Source organism: Amblyomma americanum, chromosome 2, assembly GCF_052857255.1.
Source record: "Amblyomma americanum isolate KBUSLIRL-KWMA chromosome 2, ASM5285725v1, whole genome shotgun sequence".
In the NCBI taxonomy this organism is placed as follows: Eukaryota; Metazoa; Arthropoda; class Arachnida; order Ixodida; family Ixodidae; genus Amblyomma; species Amblyomma americanum.
In genome coordinates, this window is record NC_135498.1 from 148,283,732 (window position 1) to 148,307,605 (window position 23,874).

Consider the following 23,874-nt stretch of genomic DNA (forward strand, 5'->3'; position numbering starts at 1 on the left):
TTCTTCTGAACTGACCAAAGAAAAAAAGTATACACAAGTAGAACTTCTCACCAAAATTTTTAAATAAAATTGTCTTAACGCTGATGTAATATAATAATAATAATTGGTTTTTGGTGGAAAGGAAATGGCGCAGTATCTGTCTCATATATCGTTGGACACCTGAACCGCGCCGTAAGGGAAGGGATAAAGGAGGGAGTGAAAGAAGAAAGCAAGAAGAGGTGCCGTAGTGGAGGGCTCCGGAATAATTTCGACCACCTGGGGATCTTTAACGTGCACTGACATCGCACAGCACACGGGCGCCTTAGCGTTTTTCATCCATAAAAACGCAGCCGCCGCGGTCGGGTTCGAACCCGGGAACTTCGGATCAGTAGTCGAGCGCCCTAACCACTGAGCCACCGCGGCGGGGCCGCTGATGTACGCATTATGCATTTTTTACGTTCAGGTATTCAGCTACACAGCAGACGTCTATGCAAAACGAATTTAAATTAACGCTGAAAAAAATGCGAAAGGCTAGGTTTTTGCAGCAGCAAGGCTCTTGCCCAGAAACAAGCACGTAGAGCATATTTCTAACCATAAGCTTAGCAATACTGGCTGGCGCAAAGGTAAAACAGAGAGCTAGCTTTGCTGAACGTCTGCTAAAACAGCTAAGCTAGCCTCTTTTAGCTTCCACAAAGAGGCGAACATCGTAGAATCAAGGCAGAGTTGCCATGATGACGTGAATTTTTTTGCCTTTTCCGGAGCTTCCCGCGAAATTGAAAAAGTGTTGAAGCCGCGTCGCATCTTGTGTTCTTTATGCTGTGTTACCAGTTTTGTTCGAAACAAAACTGTCTAAAAAGTGCCTGAAATAAAGGTCACGAAGTTCATCTCTCAACCGTCACGAGAGGGGGAGTTTGCTGAACGTGAAAGGTGGTCTTAATCTTGATTAATTATTCCGGCACTCGCCACACCGTTGCGACATGTTTATGTTAAATACGTTTGTGTTCGGAAAGCTGTGAACGGTAACACGGCAAACACCAAATGAATTATAATCTTGCCACCGGCTAAAGAGAACTGCACATGGTCTCCTGTCACATGGCGAATGCATAACCAATTCACGAATCAAGACAGGAGTCACATTGAACAAAGTGTGCATTTGCTCATACGAGGCGGATGCGGACTGTGTACCCCAAGTTCCCCGTTCATCTGACAAAGTGTCCGCGGCGAGTTGCGTGCCACAGAAAAACGGCGCCTTCATGGACTCACCCTGGAGTACAAGTTTGAGCAGCTACGAGGACAACCAAGCAGCGCACGCACTCGCCATCAGATAGAAATGTGTGTGGCGAGCCTTATTCCCTTTGTCACGTTGCGCATGTATTAGGATGCAGAAGAGAAAGCAGGTATCGGGTTATAGCATGTGCGCAAGCTCAACATGTCGTTAAACAAGGGCACATACCGAGTATTTTCTTCGGACGCTCGCTACGCGGAGCCAGCTCGCTTAGATAGTAGCGCTGACAACGGGTCCGTTCTATACATCGTTACGCTATTGTTAGATGCATCCCCGATCTTCAGTTAGTCGCCCTTGACGCCCGGTTCCTGAACCAGCGATACAGCCACGGAACAGTTCGCCGAAACTGCAAACCGGATTCCCGGTCAGAGCACAGAACCGATTGCGTTCAGAACACTTGTGGTTTGACCCCCAAGACCCCCAACGTAATTTTTACTTTGTCGCAGTATTCCGCCAGAAGCTTTAGGGAGAGGTATATTAAACCCATGATGCGTAAGTAATAATCGGAGGACCCAGGAAACAGTTAACTTTGAAGTTGACAGCGCAAATGACCAATGTAAACCTACCCTGGAGCATGCGCAGGTGACAACAAAGTAAAAAAGCAGGCCGTGCTAAGCTTCGCTGCTTAGCATAAAAATTTCCGGAGAAAACCGGTTTAGTGGCGCTGTGCTGTGCTGTCTTGCATAGCGCAGCGCAGCTGCGGTAAACACAAGCGCGCTATGCTGTGCGAAGTACGTTGTTGTTGACGGCCTCTGCAGTATAAGTATAGTAAAGGCATGCGATATTTTGCAATTTCTTTCTTTGCTTTGCTGCTTTCGCTCACGGCAGGGAGTTCGACGCGACGATGATTTTTCAGCCTGTTCAGCCCGCCGGCGGGCCAGTGCTTCGTCTAGCACAGCTACAGCTGGAGCGCGCTCACGCGGCGAAACCACCTGCTCCTGTTCCCTAAGCCGTTCGCGTGTTCTGGCGTCGCGCCAATTGTGGCGCCGCCATCTCCTTCTCCTTTCCTCTATTGTAAGCTGTAGGGTGGCGGTGGTGTCAATCCGGGCTTTCGCTTCACGCCGAGTCTTGCTCCCACCATCGACGTTTCCCTAGATTTGCCTTTTTTTGCCAGCTGCTTCTCCTTAGTTCGATGTTATTTTATGCCGCGCTATCGCTTTTATATGCTGAGAGTAAAATTATCGGTAATCTGGCTTATCACCACATGTTTCCTCTCACATTCAGCAGGCTTCGTAGGATTCTAGATACTTTTGTAAATAATAAAATTAAAGCCAACATTCTTACGGAATTACTAAATCAATAACGCTTTTCAGAATACTTCGACAATAATGGTACTACCGCTAACAACAAGGCCCACGTTTTATCCTTGCACAAACCTGCCACTCATAGTCAACCTTGGGTCGAATGAGCAGAAACACACTGCACTTATGAAACATCCTGTACTATATTGAAGCCAGAATGACCACACTTCAGCTACCCACTGCATAATGCAGACACCTATTTTGATTTCAGTGTTCTTGTGGCCGAATTGCAATTGCGCTTGTAGATTTTGTAATCTTGCCATATTGTCTGTTTGAAAGGCGAACAAGCACAGCATTTTATATTGTGTGTAATTAATGCAGGTGTGAAGCATGCGAGCATATATGCTCAGCGTTCTCCAGAGCCTGTAGCAACTGAGCAACTGCACCGCGCGCCTACATTTTAACAGTATATAATTCAGTGCTCACGCTTATTTTCTATTCGATTTGCACGCATAACTAGATCTTGCAGCTACCTTAAGCCTTTACGCGGTCGCATTTACGAGTAACGAAGAAACGATTGGGACGGAGTGTTTTGGCGAAAAAGAGTGCTACATTGCGCAGAGTTCGCATGAGGCTTCGAGGACGGCAATTTTGTCCGTAATATTTTGTGAAGTCTAAAAAAAAAGTGATACAATGGAGAAATGGCGTAAGAATGCACTCCCTCTTGACATCACTTAACGAGACGAAGCTGATAATATTAGGACTGAGGAGAAGAAATTAGATTTAGTTGCACATTGTCACCGACGATAATTAAAGCGCACAGGGGGCAGTTAAAGGGTTGAATTCAATTATCTCGGCCGTCTTCGGTAACACTTGCAGTGAGATCGTGTGTGCATATGGTTTCTCATTTTCGGTGTGTATGCTTTGTGGGACAAAAACATGTGCAGCACACAAGCTACGAATATTTCGTTACTTCTATAGTGAAGCAACGCCTAAGCGGCCATAATGAAGGACCTGCCGAAGCGAGCAGTTGCCCAGGAAACTTAACAACGGGTTTCTTAAGGGTGAACAGTAGGGCACACGTCAGTTCATTGTAAGCTCGGTCTAAGTCATGACGCATGCATCATCAGTTTTAATTAACCTCACCACAGTTAGGCTGCATACACATTGCAATCCCCGTGTTCCATGAATGCAGGTCTATGCGAGGAAAGTCAGGAACAAAGGCTGGCCAATTATCTGTAATCCAATTTCTCCACAGTTTTTAGTCCACTTGGCTTTGCCTAGGGAAAGCTGGCTCCTTCGTCGGAACGTTCGTGGACACAATAAATGCGATCCGGTCCCGGGACAAGCGGGCAAAAGTCAAAAACCGCCGAGGCTCGACACACTCATTCCGTGCTCGTGATGTGTTGTCCTCCTGCCATAAACTACTGCGGTATCGGTCCTCTACCGCAAAGCGGACCTTAGAAGCGCACTAAAACACACACGTGTGAGAACTGTTTGTGACTGTTAGGAGCATAACACGAGTGCAGCATTTATTACTTTCATGTTTAGTGTGTTGAATGCGTCGTGGAAAGAAGCTCAAAAGACCCGACACATGGAAGCGAAGCACACGGGAAAGGCTTTGTATCACGGAGTGTTGCATCTATCGATGCTTCTAAACTTCATTTTTTTCGCACCCGCAACCAGCAACTTACACGTCGTTTACACGTGCAATAATAATACCGTTCGATTTACAACTGCCTCGCCCATAGTAACAGCACATACTGGTTGTACTCTGTAATGACTAGTGAAGCTGCGCCACGTTCTGTGTGTTACAGAAGGAAACATATGTCATTAGCCGGAATCACGAGTGTTAAAAACACGTCTCAATATGTGCTTGCTGGCTTACCCATTGTTTAGCAAACATCATATAAATGCTCATTGAGAAAGAGTGAAGGAAAACGAAGAAAAATTCAACTGGTTCAGCTTTGCCACGTTGACTGCGGTGCTTTATTCATACGTTTAGGCTGACTTTTGACGATTTGTGTGCCCTTGAGTGGATTTATGGACCCTTCATTGCTGTGCAGTGTTAATAAGGGGTACCAGCGCAGCCACCTTATTTCAGCATTTCATTCTGCCAACCTGTGAAGAGCTAATTCTTTCGGTGTGCTATTGATTACGAATGAATAAAGTTTACAGGTTAAAGCTGCACTTCGGACGGGAAGTCGCTTTCTTATATGCGCTTCCCGTTAGAAGTGCGACACAGTCAGAGCAACGTTAACAAATCTGTTATGGATGTATAGTCGACGACAAAAGTCTCAAGGACTTGTGAGTCGCAGACGAAGCTGATAGCACTATTACCAGCCGCGGGAGTGAGACCACTCATGAGGGTTTGAAACTAACGTTTTTTTTTATCTGTAGTAGCGAAATGAACTGATCGGGGACAAGTATTGCGCTTATGGGCCTAAATCACTTTCCAGGTGACCTAGAACTTTTGTCCCGATAGTGCAAGTACACAACGGTGGCCAAAGCACACCAACGAGTCCCAGAGGAGCATTCGATTCGGACTTTGCGGCGGCGGTTTACTGCATTCCCGTAATTTCGTTGTGACACCATGCCCTATCCGGGGCTGCGGCTTGCTTGCGGAGTGGCCTCGGCATTGTGTGGGTAACAGTATTCTGGCCAAACCACTTCATCAGCAGGAATGGCGAAATCTCGCGGAATTCCTTTAAGTGACTGACTTTAAGAAAATGGATCGTTGACATCTTCCTACTTGGAGTTTGTCATCCGGTGTGATCTCAATAAAGGAGTTCGGAAAGAAGTCGTCCGCGCGAGCCATCAAGCTAGGGATCCCGTTAGTAGCCTACGCGCTACGTTTCGACTGCTTTGCAAGAGGAAGTGAAACGCGGCTTTTGCTCATCTCTTGGGGAATTTCAAGCATCGCTCTCTTGTGCTATAGTCGCTGGGCGCTAAGTCGGAAAAGGCGTAAAATACTTGTGCTCCATGGGGCCCATGTTACGGTCATTCTTTTAGGCTATGGAAATAACCCCGGCCGAATTCTTACGCTATGCACTAATTGCTCTCTTCGTGAGATCAGCCTTTTTCCAAATAAAGAGAACGAATTGATTGAAGGCATGATTAAAGCATCTTATAACTCATTAAAAGTCGTAATAGTTCACCCCAGTCTTAAAAAATGAGCCGTCCCTGTGGAAGCGATCGAATATCAAGCATTAAACACCTGACATAGGTCGCTGGTTAGAATCCCGGCCGCGGGCTAGACTCTAACTTAACTAGTAAGTTTATGCTGCACGAAGCGCGAAATGGCATGCCACCACCCCGAACACTGCGACAAATGGTTGAGGTGCAATCTTCTTATGAAGATTCGTAAAGGGGTAGAATTGGGGGCACATAGGTCGCCGGTTTGAATCCCCGCCGCAAGCTGGGCTTTAAATTAACTAGTAGTTTATGCTGCACGAAACGCTGAACCGTATTACACATAGGAAATGTTCTGTGGCAAACGGTTGGCCCACAAATTTTGGACAAATGTCGGGACTAAGTAGCCCGACTTTGAAGCCTGCCAGACACGGATATATATGTATATATATATATATATATATATATATATATATATATATATATATATATATATATATATATATATATATATAATACGGTGCGCCTGTTAATATTTTATTCAATTATCTAACCACTTCAGTTACCATTGCAACCACTGGGATACGATTTGCGTTATAACACATAACGCTGAGACCAGAAAAGTCGTGCTTAATGTTCTAAAAACCTGCTCCTGCCGGGGTCTTAGCGACAGTTGTGATGTAACTGTTTGTCGATTAATTAATAGACTATATAATTAGGCGGCTCGATAGGCAGCAAGAGTTTAGATATAATATACGACATTTACGCTTTTTATACAGGGTCGAAAGACAACGTCCGTTCATTTAGTTTGAATTTGCACGAGGACACACAGGTGTTATAAGCCTTTATAATGTTTTTGGGATACCTGCGTGAGAGATACTTTTCTATTGTTTTGCCATCGCAGTCCGAACGCCGCAGCTGTTATTGTACCCAGCGCGGTGGCTCAGTGGTTAGAGCGCTCGGCTACTGGGACGAAATACCCGCGTTTGAACCCGACTGCAGCGGCTGCGTTTTTATGGAGGCGAAACGTAAAAGCCGTCCGTGTGCTGTGCGATGTCAGTGCGCGTTAGAGATCCCCAGGTGGTCTAAATTATTCCGGAGCCCTCCACTACGGCCACATCTTTCTTCTTTCACTTCCACCTTCCTCCTTTATCCCATCCCTTAAGGTGAGGTTGGGGTGTCCACCAAAAAGTGAGACAGTTACTGCGCCATTTCCTTTCCTCAAAAACCACTCATAATACAGAAACCGGGGCCTTGGGCTCAATAAATGAGCTTCGTAGCCACATGTAACAGGCGAAGGCGGGCTAGTTGGCGGCTAACAGTTTCTTTGATACAGGTCAGCACTAAACGAAGACAAACACACGGCGAGAGAACGACGACACGACAGCGCCAATCTCTGTCGTGTCGTCGTTCTCTCGCCGTCTTTTTTTAGCGCTGACCTATATCAAAGAAATGCTTAACCAACTAGCCCAGCACCAAGTTTTACTAAAGCGGTGAAAAGTGGACGGCATATTGCAACCGTGCAAAACAACGAGGGACGAAGAGGAGAGACAAGTTTCGCGTTTTGCCCTGTGCTTTCTTCTGTTCGTCTCTCGTCGTTTTGCGCGGTTGCAATATGCACTCCACTGTAGCCACAAAACTTGTGCGACGGTCCCCATCAGCCGTAGGTATATTCTGTTGCTACTTGTTGGCAGTTGTGCATAGGACACGAGCGCAAGACGACGGCTGTAACAACGTTGCTGTTCTCACGAGCGCGGCAGCCAAACAGGCGCACCTCGAAGTCTCCGGTTCACGCTCGTGGCTGCCTCAGCAGTGTCATTAAGTTGAGAAACCTTCTGGCCCCTTTCTTTTACCTACTTCCATTCTTTATAGCACTACGGCACGTGCACATTTATTTTGCACCTTGGTGTTAAAGAATGTGCAGTTAAGCGCAGCGATAACGGGCCGCTATCTCCTGAGCCAGCGATCAAAACACAGCACTTGCTCGTCGGCGCCCTTGTCTTCTTTGTACATCTGTGTTCCGCCTGCATGCGCACAAGGCACTCCAGACGCTTTATTTTTTTCCTCATCTCTCTCACACATTCTTCTTTTTTCACGTGCGCAGGTCCGCTTGGTCCTTCTGCGTTTTGTTCCGAAATTCCCTGTTGCTGACTGGCTGCCAGGTTCCGCGAAGCATGCTTAGCACTGGTTCTGCAACAGTCCAGGTTCTTCTGGCGGCCATAGAACCCTAAATGTAGCCGGCGTCGACCGAAGGTAAGAGTGCTACTGTTTTCTTTTTTTCTACAATTCTGGCTGAAGACAGACATGCGTAATCACTGACTAGAACATTGCCACTGACAGAACGTATCTGTAAGTGCGAGAGAAGGAAATTTGCAAGCAGCCGCAAAATCACTGACGTTTTACTGAGGCACACCAAGTGGACATCTTTTCACTTACTTTACTCTTGATTTTATTCCTTCCGTGCTTCCGTGCTTTAGCCCTCGTCTGCCGTCACCAAGCACACGAGGCTCTAGCGTGACGGGACATATACCGTGGATTTTGCACTTCGGAAGTGTGTAGCTGTGGCCCCTGTCTGTATGCAGCTGGAGCGTGTTAGTAGCTTGTCAACGTGAACGACCTGCGTTGTTGTACCTCCACAAGAAGCAGCGGAAGGGGGTTCGATTCAAGCGCGATGCAAATATGTACAGGCGGGATCGTGATACAGGCAACGCAAAGTAGTGAGAAGAAGCGGCTTCGACAATAGCGTTATCTTTCGCACAATGTTGGGTCTAGAAGGAATATGCCCGCGACGCTGTGCTAGAGAGCGGGTGTTGAAACGGTAGTACGAGTAAACGTAGGAATTGTACTCCCTTCACGGCACAGAAAGGATAGACGAAGTATTCAGCGATTGAAATATAAAGTTAGCCAGCCACGCTTCAATTCCTTAGCGTAGAATGCTCAGCGCTTTTTTTTCGCTGTTGTGACACAGCTACAGAGTTTCCGGACTTGCGATTGTCAGTTTTTTTCGGAATTACTCCCACCACGCGGTTTTCCTGACTTAAAAGCGCGCAGAAAATTACAAACCTTGTCATTTCAACATGCCACAGCTTAAAACAGGTGCCAGTTGAATACTTGCGCTCCATTACGCGTTACAATCAGTAGGTGCCCTTTGCGGTAACTGATACGCGTACATGCTCACAAAAAGTAAAAAAAAAAATGACCTTCCACTCTTCCGAAAAGCAAAGGTAGTGTGTATTTCTACAACTCAGTGTTCTGTAGACAGATCTGGCATCTTCTCTAGCAGCTATAGTCCTCCTGCTCAGGTATGCAGGCGCCACTGCTATTTAACACTTAGGGCCATTGTCCGCCGATTAGAGCACATTGCTTATAGTCCCGGTACATTAAGAACAGTAGATAAACCCAAAATAACAAGGTCCGCTGCTTCATGGCATCTAAGGAACGAAAAATGACAATGGATCCTTGCGTGAGAACCGCTTATTGTGCCATGGAGCTACGTGCCAGATATGAATGTGCAGCACCATCCGTCTAATTGAATTAATTGGTAGATGGCTTCTTCTGCGCGCTTTTCCAATCCGAAAGGATCAACTTGCCGTCCTTTTTTCATATTTCAGCTTGTAGATATTTCTTTGCTTAGGCATGGTCTTCCTTTGCCGTTTGTGCAGTGGGCAGCGAATTAAGTTTTATACTCCGTCTCATAATTTGTAAGCGCAGTGTCAGGCACGAGCGCGAGGCTAGTTTCCAGGCCACTGCGGTTGCTTTTTGAGCGCGTGGAAATGGCCTCTTGTCAGAAGAGCAAGGTTGCGGGCTTGTTGGTAATGCAGTTAAAGGAAGAAACAGCTCGATGAAACACGGACACACGGAAGAAACAACACGACACACACACGAGCGCTGATTCGCAACTGAAATTTTATTCTGATTGAAAGACGCTTAAATAGAAAACATGAGACGGTGGGTAACAGAGCTGCTGTAGCGGTAACCGGCAATCAGTGTGGTCGCGTCACAAGATGGCAAAAAACATGAACGAAAAAAAGCCATAAAAGGATGGTGTAAAGAGCTGCGAAAATGCTGTCAGGTAATATTCACAAAAAACAAGAAGAATAAAAAATTACCCAAAAGGGCGCGAATGCGTTAAAAGCATGAAGGCCACAGGGGGAATATATAACTGAATACATAAAAAAGTAAAGAAGGTAAAAGCTTTAAAACGTGCCCAAAAGGGGAAATAAAAGCGTTGGAATCTTGTAAGACGCTGCGGAGGATAAAACAAGATAAAGGCAGTACCAACGAGTGCCAATCAGTGAATTTTTCAGCTGTATGTGGCACAAAAAAAAACCTTGTCAAAGCCATCGGGCACCTCGCACTCATAACATGCTTTCTATAGATCAAGATTTCGATGATCTTTGCAGATCTGTACGCTTTGTACAGCCCTTCTTACTGGTCTTTTTACTCTAAGTTAACCACCTGATCTTCCTCGTGAGAGCTAAACGGCTTCTGCTTTCAATTAACTAACGCAACGTGACTTATTTTGGCCTGCATCTCATAAACGGGGACGGCCACCTCTGCAGCTTACATAAAAATTAGTGCGAGAGAACTCTGGAGATTGAACGTTTGGCTACCGTGCATCGATGGCGTTTTAGCCATTATCGGGTTCGAACCACACAGCAAACCAAAAAAATTAGAGTGGCACCTGCCCCTTATTTTTTTCCTGCTGTCATACCTGCAGCCCCTTCCCTCGCCATGGAGATTTTCATTAAGTATGACGCGTTACTTCTATGCTCGTATCGACTTTGCCGAAAGTAACCGAGCAGCTGCGATGGCGGAGCTGCAGTCCTCGGCGCGGGCCTCTGCCCCCCGACTGTGAGTTAAAGCTGGCTCACGCAATCGTGCCTCTGGAACCTCGGATCTTTTTCTTTTGATGATGAGATGTAAACGGGCAGCATGCGCGGCGAGTAATTTAGCACCTTCACGGCACTGTCGTACTGAGTGAGGGCGGACACTTACTTCAGTCAGGTTACACTCGCAGCTAGGGTAGGGTAGGGGTAGCAGGGACCAGCGGCGGCTACGCCGCCGCTCGGCAGTGAGGCCGCTCCCGCCGTTGTCGCCGAGGCTGCTCGATTACTATTGGCAAAGGAACTTATAACACTCCGCCATGTTGTGACGTCCCATAGACGCCTACCGCCTGGTCGCCAGACTGCTTCTTCCCTACCTTCGCACTGAACTCGCTCATCAGTATAGCGCACTGTGATTTTACTTTGTTCATTGCAGATTCCACGTCTTCGTAGAAGCTTTCAGTGGTCTGGTCATCATGGCTGGATGTAGGCGCGTAGGCGTGGAGGGGAGAGCAGGGACAGCAGGGGATTGTTATTGGTTGAGTTTGCAGATAGGGGGGGGGGATAATTTACGGATCATGAATACCTTTTTCCGCAAACGACTGAACAAGAAGTAGACTTGGAATAGCCCCAACGGTGCGACTAAAAATGAAATCGACTTCACACTTTGCGCTCAACCTGGCATCATTCAGGATGTGGACGTGTTCGGAAAAGTGCGTTGTAGCCACCACAGAATGGTAAGGTCTCGAATTAACTTAGACTTGAAGAGGGAACGGAAGAAGCTGGTGAAGAGGAAGTCCATTAAAGATTAGCGTTAAGAAGGAAAAAAGAGGAATTCAGGATATCGCTGCAGAACATATATTCATCTTTAACTGAGGAAGACAATCTTAATGACAGCGATTACTAAGGAGTGCGCAGTAGAACTGGGCGGTAGGACGGCTAGACGGGTTAGCGGCAAGCTATCTCAGGAGACGAAAGATTTGATTCACAAACGCCAAAGCATGAGGACATCTAACCCTGCAAACATAATAGAACTAGCAGAGCTATCTGAGTTGATAGATAAGCGCAAGGTAGCCTACATAACGAAGTTTATTGTGGAGAGAATCGAGCATGCTCTAAAGAACGGAGGTAGCCTAAATGCGGAGATCAGGAAACTAGGTTTAGGTCAAAACCAGATGTAGGCGTTAAGAGACAAGCACGGCAATGTCATTAGCAATATGGACCAGATATATAGCTAAAGTAGCCGAAGAGTTCTACACAATTCTATACAGTAGCCAATGTAATCAGAACGTTAATGAGAGAGACAGTAGCAAACAGCAAAGCGCCATCTTGTCACTAACGAAAGAGGAAGTAAAGAAAGCCTTAGGGAGTAATGCAAAGGAGAAAAGCAGCTGGTGAACACCAGGTAATAGCAGATCTATTGAAGAACGGAGGGGAGATTGTGTTAAAGAAAGTAGCCACCCTGTACACGCAATGACTTATGAGCTCGACCGTACCAGAATCTTGGAAGAACGCAAACATTATCGTAATTGATAAGAAAGTAGGCGCCAAGGACTTGAAAAATTACATGCCGATCAGCTTTGGGTCCGGTGCCTACAAGGTATTTACTATGGTAATCGCTAATCGAGTCAGGGCAACCTTAGATTTTAATCAACCAAATGATCAGGCAGGCTTTCGTAAAGTATCTTCCACGAGAGATCATATTCACACAGTCAATCAGGGGATAGATGTTTAGCGCAGAATATAACCATCCCCTATACATAGCCTTCATTGATTACGAGAAAGCATCCGACTCAGTGCAAACCTCAGCAGTCATACAGGCAATGCGGAATCAGGGTGTAGAAGAGCCTTATGTCAAAATACTACAATATATATACAGCAACTGCACAGCTACCATAGTCCTCCATTAACTCAGCAATAAAATTCCAATAAGGAAGCGCGTCAGGCAAGGAGACACGATCTACAAAGTGCTATACACCGCCTGTTTACCGGAGGTATTCCGAGGCCTGAATGGGGAACAGTTGGGGATAAGAGTTAATGTAGAATACCTAAATAATCTTCGATTCGCTGATGACATTACCTAGTGGAGCCACTCAGGAAATGAACTGGAAATCATGATCAATGAGTTAGAGAGAGCATTACGGTGGGTGCAAAAATTAACATGCAGAAAAGCGAAGTAATGTTCAACAGTCAAGCAAGAGAACAGCAGTTCACAACTGGCAGCGAGGTGCTGGAGGTGGTAAAGCAATACTTAGGGCAGGTAGTGACAGCTGATGCGGATCATGAGAGGGAAACAACTAGAAGGATAAGAATGGGTTGGAGCGCATGGAAATTCACTCATATCATGAACAGCTGTTTACCAATAATCCTCAAGAGAAAAGTGTACAACAGCTGTATCTTACCGGTACTCACCTACGGGGCAGAAACGTTGATGCTAACGAAAAGAGTTCAGCTTAGGATAAGAACAACGCAGCGAGCCACGGAAAGAAAAATGATAGGTGTAACGTTGAGAGAGCAGAAGCGGGCAGAGTGGGTGAGGAAACAAACGCGGGTTAATGACATCCTAGTCGAAATCAAAGGGAAGAAATCAGCTTGGGCAGGGCATGTAATGCGAAGGCAAGATAACAGCTGGTCCTTAAGTCTAACGCAGTGGATTCCAAGAGAAGGCAAACGTAACACGGGGTGGCAGAAGGTTAAGTGGGCGGATGAGATTGAGAAGTTTGCATGCATAGGGTGGGCGCAGCTGGCAAAGGACAGGGTTGATTGGAGAGACTTGGGAGAGGCCTTTGCCCTGCAGTGGGCGTAGTCAGGCTGATGATGATGATGATGTTATGAAGGCCACCTTGGTTTCACCATTTGATTCGTCCAGACGAATGCAGCCCTGCCTTTGAGCAAAAAGCTGTGTGGACAGCTCACGCAATATAACGAATCATCTTTGAAAGAAAAGTTATGTTGAGTTCTCAAACAACTTTTTACAATACTTTTCAACAGTATTTTGCTGATATGTGGTCGGGTTTTAGGATATTCTGATGGCACCAGCTTCATCACAGTGCGTCGCTTCGTCTCGTTTTACGCGTTTTCTGTAATGGAATCGTAATTAAAATCAATACTTAGTCGGCAGTATCAACCTTGATTCTGTAAATAATATAAGGCACTATCTTTCACTTCAACCATTATCTTGAAACACATGCATTATAGGATCAGCCCCCAGTGTCGTTAAGCGGCCAGGAACATGTGTTTTCTGCGGTCTCGGATTTATTAGTGCGTTGCTGTCAGTCGATGTCTTTAAATAAAGAAGGTAAAGGCGAGTGCACTCGCCGCGGTGGCTCAGTGGTTAGGGCGCTCGGATACTGATCCGGAGTTCCCGGGTTTGAACCCGACCGCGGTGGCTGCGTTTTTATGGAGGCAAAACGCTAAGGCGCCCGTGTGCTGGTTGATGTCAGTGCAAGTTAAAGATCCCCAGGTGGTCGAAATTATTCCGGAGCCCCCCAATACGCACCTCTCTCTTCCTTTCTTCTTTCACTCCCTCCTTTATCCCTTCCCTTACGGCGCAGTTCAGGTGTCCAACGATATATGAGGCAGATACTGCGCCATTTCCTTTCTCCCGAAACCAATTATTATTATTAAAGGCGAGTGCAATTATGTAATGGAGTGAACATCTAGATGTCTTAGCATCAGGCTCACACCAAAGGGCCAGGTTGTGCTTATGAAGCATATTATAACTTGGAAACAGATGGCGATGTGTTACTACAGATTGGGAGTTGTCTCGGTTTTAGGAATACCTCTGTGCTTGAAAACATCGCTTTATTTATTGCTATATGCGGTTCGATGCTTGTATAAAAATTTGTTGCTCAAATTACTTCTGTGACTCTTTTGCGGGAAGCACCATAGGCACTGAAATATGTTTCTTCATTACGTGTGTAGTTTTAGGCAAACACCTTTTTTAAGATGAAATATTTTTGGTACTGTTTTTACCCATACATTACTCATATGCGTAGAAAGTGATTTGCCATCAGTTGTGTAATCGGGTGTGATTCGTGCAGGAAGAAGTTTTGAGCCTTTCTTTCTCCTTGAGAATATAACTGTCTCAGGACGGATAGACGCTGTGCTATGCTAAAAGGCGGTGACAAAGCTGAGGCATATGCAGTAGGGCAATCTGAGCGAAAGCATTTTTTGAAGACTTCAGTATTGTGTCCCTTGTCCCTTGTGTTCACTAAGCGCTAGAAAATATGAGTTCAAACAATATCCAACTAGCCCAAGTTTCTGCCTTACTATTACAGTACGCCCCCTCTCATTCGAGGCCCACAAAAATAGCATGTCATTTGTGCCAATGAATTGGACCGAAATTTCAAGATATTTGCGGAAATTGTTGGGCCTGTTCAACTCACACAAAATTTAATACGTTATTTTGCTTCTAAAAAGTGTTGTAGACGCAGCAAGAATGAGAAGAGAGAAGTTGAGAAGGGATAACTGAAATGTTTAAAATGTAGACCACACCCATGCGTGTGTCTAAAGCAAGGGAAGTTGATCCGGGCGGCGCCTCCCATGCACTCTATGACGCATCTGCATATTTCTCGCTTGACTGCTCGGAAAAGAAAGAGTTCATTATCAGTTTTCGTTCAGAGGACTTTTCGTACGTTTCTCTTATTCTTCCATCGTGGGCACTGAACCCTTCACTTGTGCAGTTTAGCGCTTGCTGTGAATGAGTTATGGCATATTGGGGTAGAGCGGTTGTTTTTCTATCAGGCTCACTTATCAAATCGAGCAATTTGTTTTACCGAATGGTGAAAAAGTTGGTCTCGCGCGATAGCGAAAATACAGGTTACGATGCCAGAGTAAAGTCATGTCATTTGGTGACCTTTGTTGTGTGTCGACAGCACTGTTATGTGTTGACCTTTTTTGAAATACACTTTGGCCTGAAAGTCTCAGCATAGCTTACTTTGCTCCTAACATAATAGTGACGGAGCACCTAGTCGAGTGTTTGTCCTTTCCTTCTATGCAGCCAGCACATTCCAAAAAGTACAGATGATCTACCAACTAGCCCCAGTAACAGTTATTTTGTGCCCGCGCTCTGAGCCTCTTCTGTTCATATCTTCAAAGGAAAGCAGAGACGAAATGAAAGAATGGAGGTCATATTGACCACAGATGTTAATATCGTTGTTCTTATTATTTTTTGTTATCCTCTTCCTCCTGAAATGTGGTGAACGAGCTTGGTAGGCCTTCCTCCTTCTCTATTACTATATTATACTTTGTCAGCTGTACTGCACCGCAAGGTAAGGAAATTAATTGTTATTGTTCTGAGGCTATGCAAAACAGTGATTACACGAGTGTCGTCTGGTCTGCTTCTGCTAAGTGCGATCGTTACAAACAACACAAAATAATAATACTGATGCATTGTGCACAAGGCAAACTGTAACTATCGGCGATCCCATTCTACCCTGATGGTTGCACGTGAAATTTCCCATTTATAACTTCGTTGCGCTGAACATAGAGCAAAGTTCTCAGCATAAATATTCAGCAGAGTATGTGCTTCTTAACGCCACCAGCTAAATGAGTAGAATCTTCAGCGGAAGAAGTAAAAAAAATGCTTAGCAAAAAAAAAAAAAGCTGCCACACACATTGTTATGGAGAGCAGCGCAAGAAGGTTAAAGAGATGAGGCCTTCCTTAGTATGGAATAGGTATGGGATTTAATAATGAACATCGCAGGAACATATGATTTAATGAAGACATTGTCCGGCTCAGGACAGTGCGCGGTTCTGTATCGGCTCCTCATTGACAGTGCCCAGCTCAAGGCAAAGTCAGTACGCAAAATTCAGTGCGTGCTTATAAAACTTCGGCAAGAAATTGTACTGGTAGCTGTAATATAGAGAAACACTGAAACCAACCCTAATGTCTAGAACTGAAGAAGTCTGCGAACGATAAATGTGGTTGCGGTCCCTCACTGGAAAGCGGATGGAGCGAAGTAGGTGATATACCTCTACTGTAGCTCTAGGCGTAACGTAGGGACAGCAACTAGGACCCTATACGAGGCTAGAACCCACGCTTTCTTTTACTAGTTCCCAAATTAGCACGTCGACCAATACAGCGGCTCGACATAATTCGGGAGGAAATACAATATTCATGTTGAGCTGACACTAGTGTTATTTGGAAAAGTTTCGTACGAGCTATCAGTTCTTTTAACACATGGCCTCAAGTAATGGTGGCAGGCGAACATTTTGCTCGGGTCGCCCCCGCTTAGAATACACAGTGAAGCGTGAGAAAGGAAGCAAAAACTCGCTGCGTAAGACATAGAACTTCACAAATTCCAGCACTTAGGCCTTGATTAATCCGGACCAACTGCAAGGGTTGATGAAAAATGCTGCAAAAATAGTGAAGGGAAAAATGTCTGAATTTTTGTTCCGAGTAAATCAATTTTCATTTATTGTACGGAAAATCGCTATTAAGGCAAACAAGCAAGAAGTTCTTTCTTGCCTACTCCTTCACGGAGCAGTCCAAAAAATTCGAAAGTTCCTCATTTCTTGGCTAAATCTTGAAATTAGTCTTATCATTGTGTTCTCAAAGCATGTGTATCTAAACTAATTCTTGGTCGCTCATTTATTTAGCAAAAATGGTCGATCAATTTGAGAATTTCATAACGCTACTCTAGGTTCTTGTACACAGCTTTAACAGAAATGATACTGCTGTGCCTAAAGAAAAATGATATAAAAATTATGACAAGAGACATTTTCAACTAGACAAGGGATTCGGGCGGTAGGCCTTCTGCGAAGGATGAGTATCCCTCGCTGCGGTATGCGCAGACATGCTCTTCTGCTAATTTACAAAGTGTATATGCGGCCAATCTTGGAATTCGGTTGCGTTTTGTTTTCTGGAGCAGCTGCATACAAACTGCGCCCACTTCTGCTCTTAGAGCGAGAAGCTCTGCGCCTGTGTTTGGGTCTCCCTAAATACGTGGCAAACAATGTTTTGTATCTGGAAGCGCGGGTGCCGTCTCTTAGTGCAAGGTTTCGCCTTTTGACAGTACAAACGTTTTTAAAGTTTTGCGACTCGGACCAGCATGCATCCTAGTTGATCTTCCTAGGGCAGCGAGCGGAGTTCTTGGGTGTCGGATGGTCTCGCCTTCAAACTCCCCAAATCTGTTTCGTTGAATCTTTGCTGGGCCCACTCAACGTGCGAATACCTGAAATTGTTCTGGTGCGGTCCATCCCTGCAAATGTGTCTATCATCTACGATGACATTTATCCACGTAATGCAAAATTACTGCCTTTCTCATGGTTAAATGGTATGTTGCAGGATTATTTGTCGACCTTCAGCTCACATGTTGCAATTGCGACTGATGTCTCGGTGTGTGCAGAAAAGGCAGGTGTAGGTATTTACTCCCAGTCCCTTGACTGGTCTTTTTCTCTCCGTCTCCAAGAATTCACTCCTATCTATCTGGCTGAGTTTCTAGCAGTGGTTCTCGCTCTGCGCAAGGTACCAATTTCTTTATCAGCAGTAATAATAATTACGGACTCGTTATCTTTATGCACTTCCCTCTCGGCGTCCACTGAATCGCAGCTCTTTCGGATTCTAAAATTCCCTATCCCTCCACACATCACATCAATTCGATTTCTTTGGGTTCCTGGGCACAGGGGTCTTCTATTAAATGAATCAGCTGATGCTTTAGCGAAGGCAGCCTTGAGTGGACCGATTGTTGACCCGCTTCCAACAACTGCTTACATCACGGCGGCACGCTTTCGACGGTACACTGTAATGAACGAATTGGGCGCATCAGCGCTTACTTCCTTGGACGACTTCCAGCACCTACTGTTCCCATGGAGAAGCTCAGTCTGGCGATCGCGCAATCTTGAAGTTTCCTTCACGAGGCTTCGTTGCCGAGTGCCGCAAATAAATTTTTACCTATACAGGCCTGGTCTGGCGATCTCCCCATTGTGTCCGTATTGTGCGGAGCCGGAAACAATAGAGCACTTTCTTCTTTTTTGCCGTCGCTACTCATCGATTAGGAGGCGACTATTAGAAGTTCCAATACAGAATCTCAGTTTGCGCCTGTCTTCTGCGGTTGTTCTGTCTCTTGGCGCTTCTATGCTTGGCCATACCAATGGGAATGTTTGCTCTTCCGTTCAAAATTATCTACTAGAATCAAAACGTCTACCTTCATGAGCTTTCGTCCTGCCCATCCCATTATCAGCTTCTGTATTTCGGTTTTTACAACCACTTATAGTAATCCCTACCCCTTCTTTGCCTAAATTTTAGTTTGTATGACCCCCCTAACCTCCTGCAACCACCTTGGCTACGAAAACTGTGCGATCCAAATTTTGGTAGGTCATCCCATGCTTGCCACATTCAACTGGTCATTTAAATATTCACCGCCTGGTTATGGCCAATCCCCCTTGTGGGTATGTGCCATTGTGTGAGGTCAACAACAACAACAACAAAGACGAGGGACTTTCTTCTGCGCTGGAACGGGGAAAAAAATGGCGGTGGTTTATCTCTGGCCAAACCTGGAGTGACGCCATAACTACAGCTGGCCGAGTAGAACTTGCGCAGTTGAATTGCAAAGTCAATCTTTCACCTCTCCGTTTCCCTGGGCGTTCCTTCATCTTCGTCCCACTTGACACGGCGCATGCGCACAGCTGTGGCAGCTCGGTTTCGCCGGCGTATCTGCTCCGCAACACATGGCTGGTCACCTGACCAACCACGTGACGAACCACGTGATCAGCCACGGCGCCGCGCCGCCGGAAGCTACACCACGTGAACAATCACGTGACAGTGTGGTGGCGCCGCCACGCTGGAGGCTCGAAATGCTAGTGTAGTATTGCTATCGCTTCAAAATAATAGCTTTAGTTTCGCGGCTAACTGGTTGCACAAGAGTTAGAAAAAGTAACTGGTACTAAAATGCAGCTTTGTTACACGCTAGCGGGCATTAATACGCTGCTTGTGTGTAACAGGGCAAGTACTGAAATAATATACTTTGAGCAAAATGTGAGGCGTCAAAATAAAATTTTAATGAAATTGAACTACCAAAGAGCTTACGCTCTACGAAATTAATCGCAAAGCTTTCAGAGAAAACGTACCCCTATACGTGCAGGAACAAAAATGCATGCTTACCTACACATTTTAAATTTCTCAAACTGATATGCGTCCGGAAGTTCACGAGTCTGCTTACAGCGGTGCCGGTGCGCGACCGTAGTGCTCTTTAAATCAGGACGCCACTCGAGGCACAGTGAGTTGCTAAACGTGTGCATCGTGTTGGAGCGTGCCTCTCGTTGCGCTATGGCCACAGCGGAAGCTCCGCGTGCGGCGCCCGTTGCCGACGAAGTTTGCGCCAGGCCCTGCAGCGCGAGTGACGCAGTAAAAAAGACTGCGTGTTTCCAAGAGACAGCCAGCGCTATCTTAATCGTTCTTTAGGGCATCGCCCCTTGTGGCTGATGTAACACATGCCTCAAGGAAGCGGAATTCGACACAGCACGCCCACTGTGCACAGGACATACTTCCTTTAACGATTCGCAGGCAGAAGCGGCGTGAGTATTTTTTCCCGCTTGCACCTTTTGAGCAACCTTTCAGTGCCTGCTAAGCTGTCACATTCCTACCTGACTTTGACAGAAGGTATTTATTCTATACTTTTTCCTGTTGAAATCTTAGTTTTGAGCAGAGTGCCGTATCATCTAGCAAGTGTTCGTTTCTCCTAGTGGTTGGTGCACTGCTTACCCGCCAGTATGAACCTGGATGTCGTCATGATACAAGGTTCTGAGAGTGTGCGATGTAAATGTAAGGTTCTCCACGTTAAGGACGAAAACCAGAAGCTAAATATAGAAGCTCGGAGCCCTATATCTGTGGGATATTGTTTACAATAACGCCCTACGAACAATTACAATAAATTTTTAGTACACTAGAAATACCATACCTAAGTATGAGCAGTAAGTCGCGGTTGATAGATTTTAACGGTGAGTAAAAGTCTTACGTCATATTTAACGTGCACTGTAAAAAAATTTGCACACTTAAGGGTGCATTTCCGTGTCTATTACTCACACCCTTTCCCCCTCCCAAAAGGATGCAAAGCATGCTTGTGACATCCATAGTAAGGGTGGGATCGTTGCAGTTGCGCCCCTTTTCCGATTGATTTAGAGTTTCATAGCTTTGGATTGCTTTTAAAAGACGTTGATGAATTTTTTTAATGTATTTTAGAGGGAAACTAAACATTCGCTACGAAAAGCTGGCGACGACATGTCTAACTTTGCACTACAGTTACTCCATCCTCAACTATAATTATAATACCCAGGTGTGTCCTTCGCGGTGTTTCTGTGTACTAAAGGAGGCCAACCTTCAGCAAACCCGCTCGCACAGTAACATGATGCTATAGTGTGCCAAATATTTTTGCCAAAGAAACATAAACAGGTATAAGCGTAACTGGAATCAGTCATACAAAGCTACTGAGGTGACAGAGTTGAACAGAGAAGACACCACTGCTGCGCGCAATACTTACTTGCCATGATGCGCATACTTTCTTCAAGTTTATACATGCCATTTCAGCGAGCCCCTATTTGGAGTCAGTGATGCTTAACACTTCAGCTAAAATCATTGAGTTGTCAAATTATGGGGGTGCAAATCGTAGTCATAGCCGCTGGCATCACGGCTGCAGCTCTCATTTAATGGGAAGCTGGAATAGCTCACATCATTTTAAAAGCGCACTTGATTTAACTACTGCAAGTTTGTTGAAAAAGTCAAAGAACACCAGTAAATTACACACCCTTGCACCCGAAGGAGCTATATAGAACACTCCTGCACCCGTTCACCTTTGATCGATGCATGGGTGCATTAAAGGTTTTAAAGTGCTCAGCGTACCCTTTTAAAAACAAAAAAAAAGATAAGGGTGTGGAAAGGTGCCATCATTAGTATTACACCTTTAAGGGTGCAAATGATTTTTACTCTGTGTACTTGTCGTTTTCGGTTTTGTCCTACCTTGAGAGTATGCTAAATAAATCTGACAAGGCTGATATATTATGCCCAAATTTTTATTGGTTATTGGATGGTAATTCCAAAAATTTTTATGGTATCATCGATTGGTCGTTTTGTCCTGTGATCAGATGCGCACAGATCGGCGGCGAACCCTGAGCAGAGGGAGACGTGAGGAAGCCGCAGTCATCATTCTTCCGTGATCTTTCTGCGCATATTTGTTTATTCCATGTGCCGTCTTCAAGATGCTCACATTCGCATTTCATTCTCGGAGCAGTGTTTAGCAGATGCCAGGATGTACGTAGCGAGGAGGAGGAGGAAGAGGAGGAAAGGCAGGGAGGTTAACTGGTTTTATGTGCCATCGTATCTGAGACAACAACTGGAAGAATAACCGGTTTGGTACCTGCAAAGGGGGAAAGCGATGAGGGGATAAATAGATGAAAGATGAAAAGAAAACGTAGAAGAAAGACTACGTCTTTTCCTACAGTTTTTACAACTTTCATCAACGTGTCCCTTTCTATTGTTTTCTAACGTTCAAATTGTTGGATTTGTTATCCTGTATCCACCTGTGCTTCCTTGCTGTCGTCCTTTGTTTTACTCAGCCATTATCCTTGTATCTACCTTGTATCATTACCCAGAATGATTTTTCCTAGTATATTGTGATTTGTGTGTCCACAGATATTAATAAGATACGTGTTCATTTAGTTTTCAGTCGCGACTATTTATGTTCTGAATTATAAATTTGCAACTGACGTTTCGAACTATCATTTATACATGTCTGTACGAACATGAATTGTGAAGGGGCACCGATCCCGTCAAGCTGTCTTCTTCAGCTTTTTGTCTGTGCTCCAGACCTCTGTAAAGATGTCGAATAAAGATGAAAGAAAGAAGAAAAGAGAGTAGTAGGAAATTGAAGTCCATATGCGAAGTCACAGCGTTCGGTACACTCAACGCCTATCGGGAGACCAGAAGTCTTCAAGAAGCGGAGCAGTGCCTTGGAGGCCTTCACCGCCGACGATCGCCGCGGCCATTGGCTGAGAATCTTCATTTCCATCAGTGGGCTCGGTTGCACGCTCCAGTGCACGGCAGAGAGACTGCATTTCGGCGCTATAGGGATCGCATTTACGCATTTACGGCTATAGTCTCATCACGCCCTCAGATAGCACATGCAGGACTGTCAGCCATACCGATTAAAAAGAGTAATGCTTGGTTAGAGGTACACCAAGCCACAGGCGAGTCGGGACACAGCAAAGTTGCTTCACGTCGTTGTAGGCCGGATGGAAGCCGGAGCTTCAGATCTGGGTCCAAGGTTTTTAAACGAGAATTCAAGAATTGGCCTGCATTCCGCGCGGGAAACGTGCTGTCCCGAGCCAGTTGTCGAAGCCTGCCCGCGGCGTCGGCTCTCGAGATGGTGATGGACACACAACAGCCCTAATGGTGAGCAGTTCGCGCAGCCTCGTCCGCGCGGTGGTTCCCTGCTCTGCTGCTGTGTCCTGGCAGCCATTGGTAAACAATATCGTGCCCTTTATTGATGGTATTGTGGTGGAGTTCTCGGATCCCCGCGACAAGTTGTTCATGGGACCCATCACGAAGAGCCGATTTTAAGGCTTGGAGGACTGCCTTTGAATTTGTATAAACAGACCATTGCTGGGGAGTTTCTTTAGGTATATGTTGAGCGGCGACACGGATATCAGTAAGTTCTGCCCTAGTCGATGAAGTCCGGCGTGGTGTTTTCGCTTTCTTTACTATGGTCTTTACGGAGATGACTACGGAGACTGAGGGACTGGAAGGGGTCACTTGCCATCGGTGTATACGTGCAGTAGGTGTCCGCGTTTCTCATGCAAATATTCTAGAGTTGTCTGCTTTAATGCTGTCGGCGATAAATCAGCCTTCTTTTTGATGCCCGGTATGGAAACAAGCGCACGAGGTTGGTGCGGACTCCATAATAGAGAAAACGGTCTAGAGGCTGGTGTAATTTGGGCTGGTAGAAAGTCGCGATGGGCATCAATAATTTTCGCAAATGATGTACTCGGTCGGTTAGAAGGAAGACTGGCAAGATGATGTGCGGGAATCCGAGAGAAGTGACGAAAAATTTGGAGGACGCTTAAGCTTAGCCTTTAAGAGTGGGACGTGACAGCGTGTTGCAGCACTGCCAGGGAGTCCACACCATCCAGGGAGTCCACGCCATCGCCCGTTCGGCGCGACGCCTTGCCCGTTAGACAAATCGCTCTGCTACGTACGGCGAAACGGACGCGCGGAGTGGCCAACCACGTAGAAACGCTGCCAGGCGCCTTGCCAAAACTGGACTCAAGTTGCAGTCGCAGTTCGTCGGCACATCGTTCTCGACAAACCCAATACCACGAACACCAGCATAGCTTCCGTGCCGAACGAACGGGCAGCAAGCCGCAAGCTTCGTGGTGAATGCGCTTTGGATGAGCGCTGCGATGTTCGCCGCTCACC

At 45.8% G+C, this 23,874-nt stretch overlaps 1 protein-coding gene across 3 annotated transcripts in view; it reads left to right on the forward strand.

Moving 5' to 3' along the window:
* The window catches only part of LOC144121890 (monocarboxylate transporter 13-like), a 149,153-nt gene that overhangs the window by 74,974 nt on the left and 50,305 nt on the right, over positions 1–23,874 (forward strand). For all 3 annotated transcript variants that reach the window (XM_077655314.1, XM_077655315.1, XM_077655313.1), the window contains one exon: positions 7,742–7,890. The gene's annotated coding sequence lies outside the window, so the exon portion shown is untranslated. The remainder of the gene's footprint in view (positions 1–7,741; positions 7,891–23,874) is intronic.